This window comes from Carcharodon carcharias, chromosome 2 (genome assembly GCF_017639515.1).
Source record: "Carcharodon carcharias isolate sCarCar2 chromosome 2, sCarCar2.pri, whole genome shotgun sequence".
Classification (NCBI taxonomy): domain Eukaryota; kingdom Metazoa; phylum Chordata; class Chondrichthyes; order Lamniformes; family Lamnidae; genus Carcharodon; species Carcharodon carcharias.
Genome location: NC_054468.1, coordinates 229,666,830 through 229,681,605, shown reverse-complemented (window position 1 = coordinate 229,681,605; position 14,776 = coordinate 229,666,830). Strand labels below are relative to the sequence as shown.

General features: G+C 45.1%; 1 protein-coding gene across 3 annotated transcripts in view; it reads left to right on the top strand.

The window, feature by feature from the left end:
- Positions 1 to 2,557: 2,557 nt before the first annotated feature.
- hivep2a (HIVEP zinc finger 2a) overlaps positions 2,558 to 14,776 on the top strand; it is a 233,573-nt gene continuing 221,354 nt past the window's right edge. The window contains exon 1 of one of the 3 annotated variants that reach the window (XM_041216534.1): positions 2,558 to 2,635. The gene's annotated coding sequence lies outside the window, so the exon portion shown is untranslated. The remainder of the gene's footprint in view (positions 2,636 to 14,776) is intronic. The other 2 variants (XM_041216540.1, XM_041216537.1) reach the window with 2 other exon arrangements.

Here is a 14,776-nt window from a genome sequence, read left to right as displayed (position 1 = left end):
ACTGTAGCGCTATGTGGCAGAGGGACCCTGTCACCTCGCTTAAGGTCAATTAATTAAACAGAGGGTGGGCAGAATTTTTTTTTAATATATTCATTCATGGGATGTGGGCATCACTGCCCAGGCCAGCATCTATTGCCCATCCCCAACTGCCCCTTGTTCAGAGGGCATTTAAAAGTCAACCACATTTCTGTGGGTCTGGAGTCACATGTAGGCCAGACCGGGTATGATTTAGGGCATTAGTGAACCAGATGGGTTTTTATAACAATCGACAATGGTTGTTGCACAGCCATCAGCTGACACATTATTCCAGATCTTTATTGGACTCGAATTGCACCATCTGCCATGGCAAGATTCAAACCCCAGTCCCCAGAGGATTACTCCTAGGTTTCAGGATTATCAGCCCTGTGACAATGCCACTACGCTACCACCTCCCCAGAAAGAGCCTTCACCTTGTGTATGGTCCAATTCCCTTACAGATTAGTGTCTCTACCAAGCTCCTTGAAGTCAGTAAGATGATTCTTTGGAGTAAGATTGCAACAGTCGCTTTGCTAATGTTCAAATGTTTCAACATAAAGCCAAATAAACGTAAAGCTGAAGGGAGATCTAATTGAGATGTATGAAATTATGAGGGGCCGAGATACAGTGGATAGGACATATTTCTACCAGTGGAGAGGTAAACAACCAGGGGGCATGGATTTAAAGTAATTGGTAGAAGGATCAGAGGGGAGCTGAAGAGTAATCCTTTTCATCTAAAAGACAGAAAATACTGGAAATACTCAGTAGGTCTGGCAGCATCTGTGGAGAGAGAAGCAGCGTTAACGTTTTGAGTCTGTATGACTCTTCTTCAGAGCACTCAGAACGTTAACTCTGTTTCTCTCTCCACAGATGCTGCCATGGACTCGTAGACATTTACAGCACGGAAGGAGGCCGTTCGGCCCATCGTGTCTGCACCGGTCAACAAAGTTCTGACTACACTAATCCCATTTTCCAGCACTTGGTCCATAGCCCTGGAGGCTATGGTAACACAAGTGAATATCTAAATACTTCTAAATGTTACGAGAGTTTCTGACTCAAGCACCCTTTCAGGCAGTGAGTTCCAGACTCCCACCATCCTCTGGGTGAAAAAAATTCTCCTCAACTCCCCCCTTAGACTTCTACCTCTCACCTTAAATCTATGCCCTGTTACTGACCCCTCTATTAATAGAAAAAGTGCCTTCCTGTCCATGCCCCTCACAATCTTATACACCTCTATCAAGTCCCTTCACAACTTTCGCTGAGAAACTCAGACCTGCTGAGTTTTTCCAGCGTTTTTTGTTTTTGCATCATAATCTGCTGAAATTTGCACAGGATCATCCACATCTTAAATGCAACAATGGTACATACATTTCACAGATTGGAAACGCCAAGAGAACTCCTCACCAAAGGGAGCAGTGGAGTAACTTGGAACTGGGCGACAGAGTGCAGGAATCCAGTGCCAAACTAGAATTGGATGCCAAAATCCGGCACCTTGCTGCTTGATCCCCTTCCCCATTTTGAAGTAGCATTTAGGATGGATGAGCTCAACTGTCAAATGATCCTAGAATTCAGGATGAACTGAAACTTGAAACCTTTATCCATTTGCACTGGACTTATTAAATATCTGGATAAAAGCAAAAAAAATAACCACGGATGCTGGAAATCCAAAACAAAAATAAAAATGCCTGGAAAAACTCCGCAGGTCTGACAGCATCTGCGGAGAGGGACACAGTTAACGTTTCGTGTCCGTACGTTAACTGTTTTCCCCACCGCAGATGCTGTCAGACCTGCTGAGTATTTCCAGGTATTTTTTTTATTAAATATCTGCCCAGATATAAAACTACAGGATTGCTGATGGCTCTGTCCACTTTACTTGATAATGGCTAAACTCTTGCCGGCTCCGCGCTGGATATCTGCTGGGGGTTGGGGGGGTGGGGGGGGTGAGAAGCCTGCGGGAGGGAAGGGGTTAACGACAAGCACACACGCTGCTGTGCTGCTCCTACGCCGCTTTGACGGCAATCCCTGCCACAATGCCATTTAGCGCCGGCTTAGGGGACCTGGTGAAGGTCGAATGTGTGTGTGTGTGTGTGTATGTGTGATTTTGCAAAGAGGGAACCCTGAGGGCATTTCCACACACACACACACACACACACAAGCAACACCCCACACACTCTCTCTCTCTCTCTCTCCCAGTTCAGGACAAACTCCCAGATAAGGTGGAAAATGCATTCATTGCAATGCACTCTTGACGGTGCAATTCATCCTCGATAAGATGCTATTTTAAATTACGAAACCGGCTTTGATCTAGTTAAGATTACAGCGCGTTTGAAATGTGACCTCTTGCGATGAAGGGCGACTTGAAGTGGCTTCGAGTCCGGCTGCGGGGGACGCATTGGGGGATCCAACAACGTCACTGCACAAAGTCTCCCAAGATTTAAAGGAGAGAGAGAAAAAAAAAACAATTGCTATTCTGGGAATCAGTGCCAGGAATAACCCCGTCAGCCGACACCACACACACACACACACACACATACTGCAGCGTCAAAGAGAAAGCAACTGGAAGCAACTCACGCACCGATTCCAGGCGCAAGAGAGGCCCCGAGCCGCATGAACTTAAACGGTACGAAAACAAGGCAGACACAAACACACACACAAACCCACCCGAGTTCATCTCAGGCGGAATTCCAACAGTGAGACCCTTATAATCACCTCTTTGTGTGTGTGTGTGTGTGTGTGTGTTGAGGAGGAGGAGAGTTGTGTGTGTGTGTGTGTGTGTGTTTGGGGGGGGTGGGGAAGAGTATGGATTTCTTCATTGTATATCTTAAAGATCAGTTGTGGAGAGGAAGAAAGGTGGTTTGTTTTTTTTTGTGTGTTTGTGGTTTGAAATGTTTGTTTTGTGGGAATTGCTGGGCTGAGTGAGGAGTTACCGGAGAAGGGACCTCGGCTTGTGTGTGTGTGTGTGTGTGTGTGTGTGTGGGGGGGGGGGGGGGGGGGGGGGGGTGGTGGGGGGTGGAGAATGTGTCAGGACAGTCACTTGGTCCGGACTGGAGCATTTTCAACAGGTTTCCGTGTTTGCCGCTGTACAACTGAGAGGCGAATCGAGTGAAAGTGGCTTTGAGAAGTTATCCATTTATTGTCACTGGGCTGACCCTGGGGGGGGGGGGGGGGGAAGGGGGAAGGGGGAAGGGGGGGGAGACACGGGGGAATACCTCCCCCCCACCCCCCCCCCCCATCCCAAGGACAACAGTGTCAGACGGTTTATCAGTTGTTCATAGATGTGATTCATGGACATTCATCACTGTTACATTTTAACCTTAAAGTATCCGGTGGCTTTTAGTGTGTCAAATGGAATCATTGTTTCAAGCGGATTCGGATTAATTATGTTCTTTTTAAAGTGAGTGACATTGTCGCTCCCGCTGTTCCAGACCCGGTTCTGCTCCTGGATCGGATTATTTTCCTCATTTCGCCTCTTGCTTTCCAGCCCGGGTCCTGGACCTGCTTTTTTTTTATATTATTATTTCTCTCCTTCCTGATCTGGACCTGATTCTACCCCCGGGTCCTGAACGAGGTTTTGGACTGGTTTCTACTCCGGGTTCTGGTCCTGGCTCGGGTCTGGGAACCGTGTTCTGATTCCCGGTCCTGCTTCTTAACCCGGGGTCTGATTCCCGGTCCTGGTTCTTAACCCGGGGTCTGATTCCCGGTCCTGGTTCTTAACCCGGTCCTGGTTCTTAACCCGGGGTCTGATCCCGATCCTGGTTCTTAACCCGGGTCCTGATCCCGGTCCTGGTTCTTAACCCGGGTCTTGGTCCTGCTTCTTAACCCGGGGTCTGATCCCGGTCCTGGTTCTTAACCCGGTCCTGGTTCTTAACCCGGGGTCTGATCCCGGTCCTGGTTCTTAACCCGGGTCTTGGTCCTGGTTCTTAACCCGGGTCTGATCCCAGTCCTGGTTCTTAACCCGGGTCCTGGTCCTGGTTCTTAACCCGGGTCTGATCCCGGTCCTGGTTATTAACCCGGGTCCTGGTCCTGGTTCTTAACCCGGGTCTGATCCCGGTCCTGGTTCTTAACCCGGGTCCTGGTCCCGGTCCTGCTTCTTAACCCGGGTCCTGGTCCTGCTTCTTAACCCGGGTCTGATCCCGGTCCTGGTTCTTAACCCGGGTCCTGATCCCGGTCTTGGTTCTTAACCCGGGTCCTGATCCCGGTCCTGCTTCTTAACCCAAGGGTCCTGCTCCTAGTCCGGCTCCCGGCGCTGCTTCTAACCCGGGTCTGGTGCTGGTGCTGGTCCTGGTCCCGATTTTGGCCCGGCTCCCGGTGTTTGGGGAAAAGTTTGTGGGTGGAATATGGAAGCGTTCCGGGAATGTTTCCATGACGTGTCAGGAAAGGAGGGTGAACGAGAGAGAGAAAGAGAGAGAGAGCTGGAGCAGGGAAAATCATTCTGCGGCTCCCACATGCAGACTGCCTGTGTCCGAGAGTGAATATCAGCCGCCAGCCCTCAGCCTGGGATTTCCATAAGCAGGCAAGGACTCTGCACAGTATATGGGCTTCACGTCTGGAATAGATGCCACTTCCTTCCCACTAACACGACACATTTGTAAATTTACTAAGCTGTACCCAACAAAAGGGAAAACAACAACAACAAGATATATATATATATATATATATTAGCTGTAGAGAGTTTCAGCCCTCTGCTGAATAGCTGGTAAATGCTTAAAAAAAGTCACGGCACTTTAAGAGGGGAAGTTCAGACGGTGTTCTTGGAATTTTTGAATTAAGCTCCGCTCCGCACTCCCTTCGGCAAAACGACTCCATTTGCAACCGAAGTGACGACATTGTACTGGGTGTGTCTATCTGTCTTTATCACAGGGATTTCTCCAGGGCTGAGAGAGCAACTTGGGACCTAGGAGGAGGTTCCCCGGGCCTGAAAACTATTATTTTATGATGTCCATATTAGATAAGTTGACATAATCAAGACGGTTGTGTGTATCTGTGTGTGCAATATATGATGCTGTGAAAACTCACTGTAGCATTTCATCAGGGACAATTTCCAAACTCACTGTGAAGTTACTGGAAAGCGGTTTACCAGACGACACATGCTTCCAGGATTTCCCAAAGACGGCTTCACCATTGAGACTGGAAGCATTTTATTTATAGAATGTATTTTTTTTGTTATTTATATATGTAGCGAGTTGGCTCAAAGGAAAGCTGCTGTCCTGCGCTGCTGTGACTTGATTTTTAATTGAACAAAATATTCGTGGCGCAATCTCATATTAAAAACATTCCTTGATATTCTGAACTCTTCCTCTCAAACCTGGCCACCATTACTTCCCACCACATCCTGTAACTTCTTGGACCATTGTCAGATTGGCAGGCCCTATTAGTCTCACAGAGAAAGGAAGTTTCTTCTCCCCTGCCCTCCGCCCCCACCGTGCCATTTAAATATATGTTGGATGTTATTTCTCATATAATACACCAACCAATGCTATTTTTGCACTAGACAAGTGGAGTTCCTTTTCCTGCGTTTTGCTCTTTGCATCCCTCTCTGCAATCGGAGGTTAACCAAGGTGAGATTTGATGCCCCATGAGCTGCAGGGGTGATCGCCAAGGCCACTCGTTCACCATGATTGAACAAGTTCAAAGTCAAACACGTTTATCGCACCAGATTCTAGGTTTTATTCTGGGATTACACTCTGTGCACCACAATTTTCACAGAAACATGTATACCAGATAAAAAGGGAATTTCAGTGTCTAAAACCCACTTACCACCCCCCCCCCCCCCCCAAGGCCCTCCTTAAAACTCATCCAATTTCTCCTCCATTGCCTTAGCCATTTCTCAATTGCGCCGCTGTTAAGAGCTCTTGGAGAAGCGGACCATTATCAATGCAGGTTGTTGTTACTGCAAGGTTATGATTCCCCTCTGTTGCTTCACCCCTTAATCGGCGAATTGGAACATCCTTGGATCATGAAAGGTGCTATACAAATGCAAATCTTTCCTCTTTCCTGATGTCAGTTGCAGCAACCTGCCACCTTGCTGACTGAGATCAGCCAACTTAAACAGTGTGGGCACGAACCAGAAACTACCCTTGGTCATGAGATTAAAGATACTTTTCATGAAAAGGCAGTTGAAAAAAAATGCACACATGCTCCTTTATAATACTAAATTACACAACTGCCCACCTTCTGATATGTGCACAAAGCTTACTAGCAACAATCTTGTAATGCACCATAACTTTAATAAACCCAACCCATGCAGTATGCTGAAGGTAAATAAGTCTTGCTGTAACCAGAGTCATGCTCCTGGGAGAGTTCTGCAGGAGCCGGTGTTGTACCTCCAATTAACAAGTGAACCCTTGTAGGAGTGGTGAGGGTTGAGACAGCATTGGCAATAGTCCACAGTAATTGATTGTGAGTACTCTGTCTACTTATTTAGTGACTGTTGGGTGAGAGTTCCTGCTTATGCAGAGCATATTAGCACTGGGAAATGGCAAACATGGTGGTTGTGGTGTGTAGTCTATGGAGCCAGCTGCTCCATAAACAGTCTGTCTATACCAGAGGACCATCCAGCACAGAAAGAGGCCATTCAGCCCATAGTACTTCTTCTGGCTCTTTGAGCTACCCAGTTAGTTCCTGCTTTCCTCATGGCCCTCCCCGATTCTTCTTAAATACCTTGCCGCTTTTAATTTGGCTGGTGGGTAATTGAACAAGAGATGGCATGAAGTGTACTCTCAATCTTCAGACAAGGGAATTTAATTTTGTGAAAGTGAGAACTTTGTGTTGTTCATTCAGAATGCCCTGTGTTGTAAATTTAAAAAAAAAAATCAGATACAGTACAAACAGCCATCTCCCAGGCTTCATGTGTGGCAGATGATCTGTAGATAACACTATATCAGTGGCAACCTCTGGCAGATATTGGCACATTCCTGGGAACCATATTGAAGCATTTTCTGGGATTTGCTACAGGAATCACAGTACCGTACATTGACCTCAGGCAACTAAACCACTTCTTCAGGAGATAGGAGGAAAACTGCAACAAATTTCATATTAAAAGCCCCTTTTGTTATCTCTTTGGTCAATGAGTCCAATGTGCTCTCCCTTATAAGCCTTCGACCATTCTTTTGTGAAAAGTAGCGCTGACTTGGGCAAGTAAACCAGATAATTTTAGATGTAGAAAAGTCTGGATGGTTAATGTTCACTTTGTTGCAATCTAACCCTACCTTACAACAGTGACTACACTTCAAACATAGTTAATTAGCTGTAAAGTGCTTTGGGATATCATGGGGCTGTGAAAGGTACTATGGAAATGCAAGTCTTTGAAAATTTTGACAGCAAATAAGAGTGTAAGATTTGACTGCAGATACTACGTTCATTTCATGAATTCTTAAAACTTAATTTTGCTTCAAATACATGTGTCTGAAGACCACTTAAACAAGTTGCATAAATGTCCAGGGTGGGTGACTGCCACTGGATGTTTCCTGGTTTATAGTAACAATGGCCGGAATGTGTGAGTTTGGAATGATGAGATGGTTGCCTTACGCTGGTGGCACAGATGAGATCATTCATCTGTTTTCTGCACTGGATGGCCGACCTCTTGTGTACAGCATTGGCACTGACTACCCAAGCCAGCGTGGTGAGACTGATGGGACTCCTGTGGCTAGGGTGGTGGCTAGAGGGACCCCCATGGCATCCAGAAGGCATCCCAAGGATATGTCACTGGATCGTGGTGCTGCACCCTTCTAGGCTTTTGGGGCTATGTCTTCACCAGAGCAGCCCTGGGCTACAAGCATTGAGAAGTGTGCGCGCATGCTGCTGTTTAAACATGGCGCACTGCGTGAGGAAGCGGTGAGGTAATGACGTGGAGGGCAAATCAGAGGCCGCCTGCCAGCGAGATGGCGTGTTTCCTGTGACTGCATAATTAATGAGGCTACTGCGTGAAAACCGACACTGCGGCCGACGGATATAACAACATTTTTCCCGCCGCCGTTGCATTTAGTGCAAATCTGAAATGTTTTTCCCCAGTTGCTCAGTTAGAGTGTAAATGTACCTTGCACATTTACTCCCCACAATTTCTTTTTACAGAGGAATAGAGGAATGAGCATGGGCCTAGTTCACGACTGCATTGAGAAAAGGTCCAAATGTGTCAGCCATGGCTTCAGTGGGCAGCACGTTCATTCCTCAGTCACAAATCTGTGGGTTCTTTGTGCATTGAGCACAAAAATCCAGGCCGCCTTTCCGGTACAGTACAGTACTGAGGGAGTACAGCGCTGTCAGAGGCGCTGTCTTTCAGATAAGACATTAAACAGAGGTCCTGCCTGGAAGATCCCATGGCACTACTTTGAAAAAGAGCAGGGGAGGTCTTCCTGGTAACCTGGCCAATATTTATCCCTCAATCAGTGTTGTAAAAAGACGTTATTTGGTCGTTATCACGTTGTTCTTGGTGGCAGCTTACAGTGCATTATTTGGCTGTTGTGTTGCACAAATTACAACAGTAACCACACTTCAAAAAGCACCTCCTTTAGCTGTAAATCACTTTGACATGCCCTGAGGTCAAGAAAGGCACTAGATAAATGCATGTCTTCTTCCTTCCAAATACATAACGTTTGCATTTATTTTATTTGTCAACAGCAGAGTAAGTAGTGCATATCGAATTTTCAAGCGAATTATGTGTTCACCCTGAATGCAAGCCTTTTTTCCCACCACTAATACCTCAGACAGAGTTCTATAGTTCTATGAATCATGAGTGTAACTATCTCTGAGCAACTGAGTTGAGAAGTTATTAGCTCGAACCCTCTGCTCTACAGACTTGTAAGTGCAACAATGCAGCAAACTGCCTGCGACATGGGCTTCACATTGCAGTACCCAGTGTTGAATTGCTGCCCTATTGTGTTGAGATGATCAGCCTGAGTCTATTTCTTCTAACAGACCTTAGGTTTCCATGATGACTTGTCATGTGCATCAGTTCTCAAAGCAATGCCAATGTTTCTTGACCTTTTTTTTGTAAGCTTTCGTGGAATGTGGGTGTCACTGGCAAGGCCAGCATTTGTTGCCCATCCCTAATTGCCCTAGAATTGAGTTGCTTTCTACACCATTTCAGAGGGCATTTAAGAGTCAACCACATTGCTGTGGGTCTGGAATCACAAGTAGGCCATTGTAGGTAAGGATGAGAGATTTCCTTTCCTAATGTTATGACCGGGATGGGAGGAGTGTGTGAATTGTCAAGCCCCACTACTCCACAGGCCGTACCATTAATTTAAATGTTTAATTTTCTCACGGAAATGGCCAATTGTGTACCTATACCTCTAGTACCCAGAAGAACAGAGACTCTGACCAGGCTTCTTTCAAAAACTCAGAATGATTAATTTATTTTAAACCAAAACTTCTTTTAACAAGTTGCAGGTACTGGTTAACACGCAATTGTAATCAGGAGGTATAGCTATCTGTCTCATCCTAAAGAATTACCCCAAGCACACACATGGACGCACCGTCATGCAAAGGGCAAGTAGATAGAATCTCTCTGCAGAGATGGGCTTTGGAGGATGGGCATTATGAAATAAAGGATAACGTTTGCAGGGTCTGGACGCTGTCGACCTGGAGCTCCCTCATGTGAAGAGGGGCCATTGGTCCCAGTGGATGCCTGGAGGTTCTCACTAACTGGTCTCAGCTTTGCAGGTCCAAAAGCAGACCAGTTACACTCAGACGAGGGTTCTCTGGCTACAGGTTGATAGCCACACACAAGTTTAGGCAACATAAGGTAGAGAAAGGGAGCCAATTTAGGGGGCCTTCCTTCCTCAGCTTGTTCCCCAACCAGACTGAAAGCAGAACCACAGGTTCAAACTCAATGTTCGCCTCTGTCATGTGATGCCTTTTTGACTTCCAGATTTTCATTAATTAAATTACTTTGCAGTTCAAAATAAACAAATAACTCCTTCTCAAGTACCATAAAGATCAGGTGATTTCTTGGAAGAGGCCTGCTTGTTGACAGTTCCAAGGTGAACTTATGACCTTTCAAAAAAAAATCCCAGGTTAGCGCCCAGATGTACAGATAATTCCAAGTCCTTCCATTTTGTAAAAGGAAAATTCAGCCTTGGGAGATATGATTTCAACATCAAAGCACAGCTGGCTTTTTATAACAATTGATGATAGTTTTTTTTGTTGAGACTAGTCCTCAACTTCAGATTTGTTACTTGAACTCAAATCCCACCAGCTGCTGCATTGGGATTTGAACCCATGCCCCCAGATTGTTAGGCTGGGCTTTAATTACTCGGTGACATTACCACTATGCCACTGTCTCCCCCTGACTGATGTTGTCATGATGGCCATTGAGTCATCTTTGATGTTTTGCCCCCAATCTTTAGTGACATTAGTTTTTTTTAAATATTCATTACCTTGGGATGTGGGCATAGCTGGCAAGGTTAGCAGTCATTGCCTGTTGCTAGGCCCCTGATCGTCTTTCTCAAGCTCCACTTTCCTGCCCATATCTTTCGATTCCCTTGGAGTCCAAAATTGCATCGATCTCAGCCCTGAATATGTTCAATGACTGAGCATTCACAGCTCTCTGGGGTAGAGAATTTACAACCCTCTGAGTGAAGAAATTTCTCCTCATCTCCATCCTAAATAATTGGCCCCTTATCCTATGGACAATGACCCCTACTTCTGGTCCCTCCAGCTGGGGGAGTCAGTCTCTCAACATGTACTTGTATTTATTTGTTTATTGAAGAAGGCGAGTGAGGGTCCATGTCCCTCAAGTAGCACCAGCCTTGAAGAGAAGATGGAGTTGGGTAAAGAGGTGGTGCTGACATGACATTTGCAAGCCTGTGGAAAGGAGGAAGACTTGAACAGGTTTTGTGCCCTTGCAGTTCCCTAATTGTTCTTGACTGAGTTGCTTGGCCATTTCAGAGAGCATTTAAGAGTCAGCCACATCACTGTGGATCCGGGGCCACATATAGGCCAGACAGGATAAAGTCAGAGGATTTTGTTTCCTTAGGGAATTAGTGAACCAGAATGGTTTTTAACAACAATTACAGTTTCATGATCGCAATTATTGATGCTGGCTTTTTTTTTACTTCAGATTTATTTATTAACTGAGTTTAACTATCTTAGCAGCTGTGGTACAACTTAAACTCATGTTTTCAAATCATTAGCCCAAGCTTTTGGTCCATTAATGCAATCACTATGCTACTGCACCCTGTAGCCTGGAGAAATTCCATAGTAAAACTGAAGCACTGTAACAGAAATAGGATGGAATAAGTACAACTGATGCCTGTTTCTCTTCTTTCTCTGAAACTTTCACTGCTTGGTTTGCTCGGGCTTTATTTGGCCCAATAAATCCAAAGGATCTCAAGGTTGGGACCAGAGAAGAACACCCTTCAGCCTATTCAATCTCCCCCTCCCAGAATACTTAGTCATCCACAACAACGCCGAGGGGGTCCTGGCCTCACTTGCCCAAACCTAACAACCTACAAATCTAAAATGACCAAATGGACGGTCCTTCCCTGGGTGGGTTTTAAGCCTTTCAAGTTTATGAACTTAGTTGCTATTTTATACAGTAAAGCAGTCGAGAAATATTATAAGCTGCTATGAGCTAAGAAACCAGTGCTGACCAATACATTGGTCAAATTGAAAGTTTGCTCATATTTATTTGTCAAGGCCTGGCATAGTTTGGGACAGAGCGATTTTATTCATCACCATGACCAGGTGTCTTACATACAAGGTGTGATAACTATTTGAATTAAATTTAATACACAAGTTGGCCCCTGTATGCCTATTGTGAATGAGTAATACAAGAACTGTGTACCATTTTTATAAAAGTGTGCCGCCCATATCATTGTTTCATCTCTCGGAGTCTCTGGAACAGTGAATACCGGTTTCTCCGTCACCAGCACAGCTTACAGGTGTCGTTTTCAGATTTTATAGCTTAAGTTTATGGGAATTGCCATTAGGATATTGGTGATTGAATTGCTCTTCTGCACCTGTGGTATTGTACCTGTTAAAAAAAAAGACTTGCATTTCTATAGCACCCTTCAGAACATCCCCAAAGCACTTCACAGCTAATGAGGTACTTTTTGAAATATTGTAGTATTTGAAATCTGGTTATGCACAGCAAATTCACAAGAACAACAATGTGACAATGATTTTTGGTGTAGTTCATTGAAAGGTAAATATTACCCAGGATGCCAGAGATAACTCTTCTGTTCTTCTTTGATATTTACATCCACCTGAGACAGCAGATTTAGTCTTGGTGTAATGTCTCACCTGAATGGCAGCACCTCTAACAGCAAAGCGCTCCTTCAGTACTGCACTGAGATTAGATTCCCAAACCTCTTGAATAGGTCATGGCCTTCTGACACAGAGGCAAAAATGTCACCTGCTGCTGAGCTATGGTTGACTGCGCCATGACATTATGTCCATGCCATATGCAAACGAATTGCTGCCTTTGCTGAATTGAATACATTGAAAACACCTTAATTTTCAAATTCCCATCCTTGTCTTCAATCCCCTCGTGGCCTCACACCAGTTCCACCTCCCCCCCGCCCCCGGCACACCCCTCCCCATCCACCTAGCTTTGTGACCTCCTGCAGGTTTACAGCCCTTTGGCACCCCTGCGCTCCCGAAATTCTGGCCTCTTGAGCTGTGCCTGAAGTTGCGTAGGCCTGAAGCTTCTGAATTCTCTCCCTGAACCTCTCCACCTCTAAAATTGAGGTGTTTCCAATATAGGTCAGCAATTCAGCAAAGGCAGCAATTCATTTGCATATGGCAAGGGCATAATGTCATGGCACGGTCAACCATAGCTCCTTTAAAATCTATCTCTTTGGCCTTCTGATCTAATATCTCCTGTGGCTCACTGTCAAATTCTGTTTGACCCTGCTCCAATGCAGCACCAATTGTGGGGGGAGGTGGTGGGGGGGGGGCGGTGGGGGTGGGGTGGGGTGGTTCTGCTACTTTAAGGGGTGCTTTATTAATCGAAGTTGTTCTTGGTTGCCATTGTGTTTTGTAAATGACTTAGCCCTGAGTGCATTGTTAGAAATGGAATTTCTACAACTTTGGTTGAAAGAAAATGTTGAATTTTCGAGTCTGGCAGCAATTGGTAGAGCATAACATTGAAATTTGGTTTTGGCTTACATCCCCACAAGAAATTAATCTTTCCCATCTTGGAAAAACTACTAATGTGTGTAAGCTGCCAAGAGATTTTTAAATATATGCTTTGATAATAATGCTAATTTAAAGGGAGGTGGTTTCATATTGAGACTTTTTCTTTTGGAAGAAACTCAAATCTTGGATTAGGTCGCTCCAAAGACATTTTACTCAGGTAGCATCACTTTGACAGCTCATGCAAATTTATATGGCCTTTCTCTCCCTTTTATCATCTCCTTTCCAAAAGGTGCTAACCCATGAAGGAGGCTGAATGGCCTCCTCCAATTTCTAGGTGCCAGACGTTCCCACATGGAGGCCAAACCTACCCGCAAATAATATCATTCCCTGGCAACAATCAGAAGTAGGGACACTGATCAGTCTCATCTCCCCCACCTCCCTCTGCCCCCCCCTTCCTGCCTGCTAACCCCTTCCCCTTCTCCTGACTAATCCTGGCCGCCAAATCAGTTGTACCCATATTTTCCCCTGTCCCAGTTGAGTTCAGCCACCAATTGGGGACTGAATGGTGGGCCCTTCGGGTCTGCGTGGCTCCACATCACAACAGCCCCGAAAGCCACTCTTAAAACATTTTGTCACACCGTCACCACTTTGATCAACGGGACAAACCTGTACTGCTCCAGATGCATTGGAAGTGGTTGCAGCGATTTAAAGGCTTTTTTTGGCATGCTAATTTGTTTGGTCGGACAACAACAGTTTGCATTTCTATCACACCTTTATCATAGTAAAACATCCCCAAAGCACTTCACAGGAGCATAGTCAGACAAAATGTGGCATCGAGCCCCCAAAAAGAGATATTAAGGCAACGTCTCTCTCTTCCTTTAAAATGCTCATTAAAACTCACTTCTTCTATTATCTCCTTATGTGGATCAATGTCAAATTTAACTCATCTAATAACATACCTGTGAAGTGCAGTGGGACATTTATTACGTTAGAAGTGTCAGATAAATGCAAGTTGTTGCCATTTATTGTTGAAAAAAGAGACATGCTGAAGCTTTTCATCTTGTACTCATCAGGACACTTTGCAAGAAGGCAATGAGTTATACTGTACGTGAAGAGAGTGTTGATTGGTTGCCAAGTGGTTGGTTATCAACCAGCACTCTCTTCTCATGCGGTATAAATTGTTGTTTTCCCCTTATGTTGGTATTCTTGCAAAGTGTTCTGATGAGTGCAAGATGAAAAGCTCCCACGTCTCTTTTTTCAGCAATTCTCAAGTTCCAAATGGCTATTTGTTGTTGTTAGTGTTTTAGGCTTAAATTCTGCTGTTTAGATATTTCCTCTACTCTACTTAAGCATTTTACAGGCTGTTTCATTCCATTTCACACTTACATGCTTGTGTTTGTGTGTCTGTGTGTGTTTTCTTTCCAAATCCAATCTCCTGGTTCTGTTATAAAAACAGAAAATGCTGCAAATACACAGCAGGTGAGGAGAGAGAAACAGAGCTTACGTTTCAGGTCAACGACCCTTGTTCAGATCTTTTTTTTTTAAAAAAAACGCCATTTGTCTGTACCCCTCCCAGTTAAGAATCTACACCTGAAATGTTCGCCTGCCTGTTCTCTCCGCAGATCACTGGTTCCAGCCTTTTCTGTGTTGTTTCCTTTGAAACTTCTCTTTGCGGGAGTTT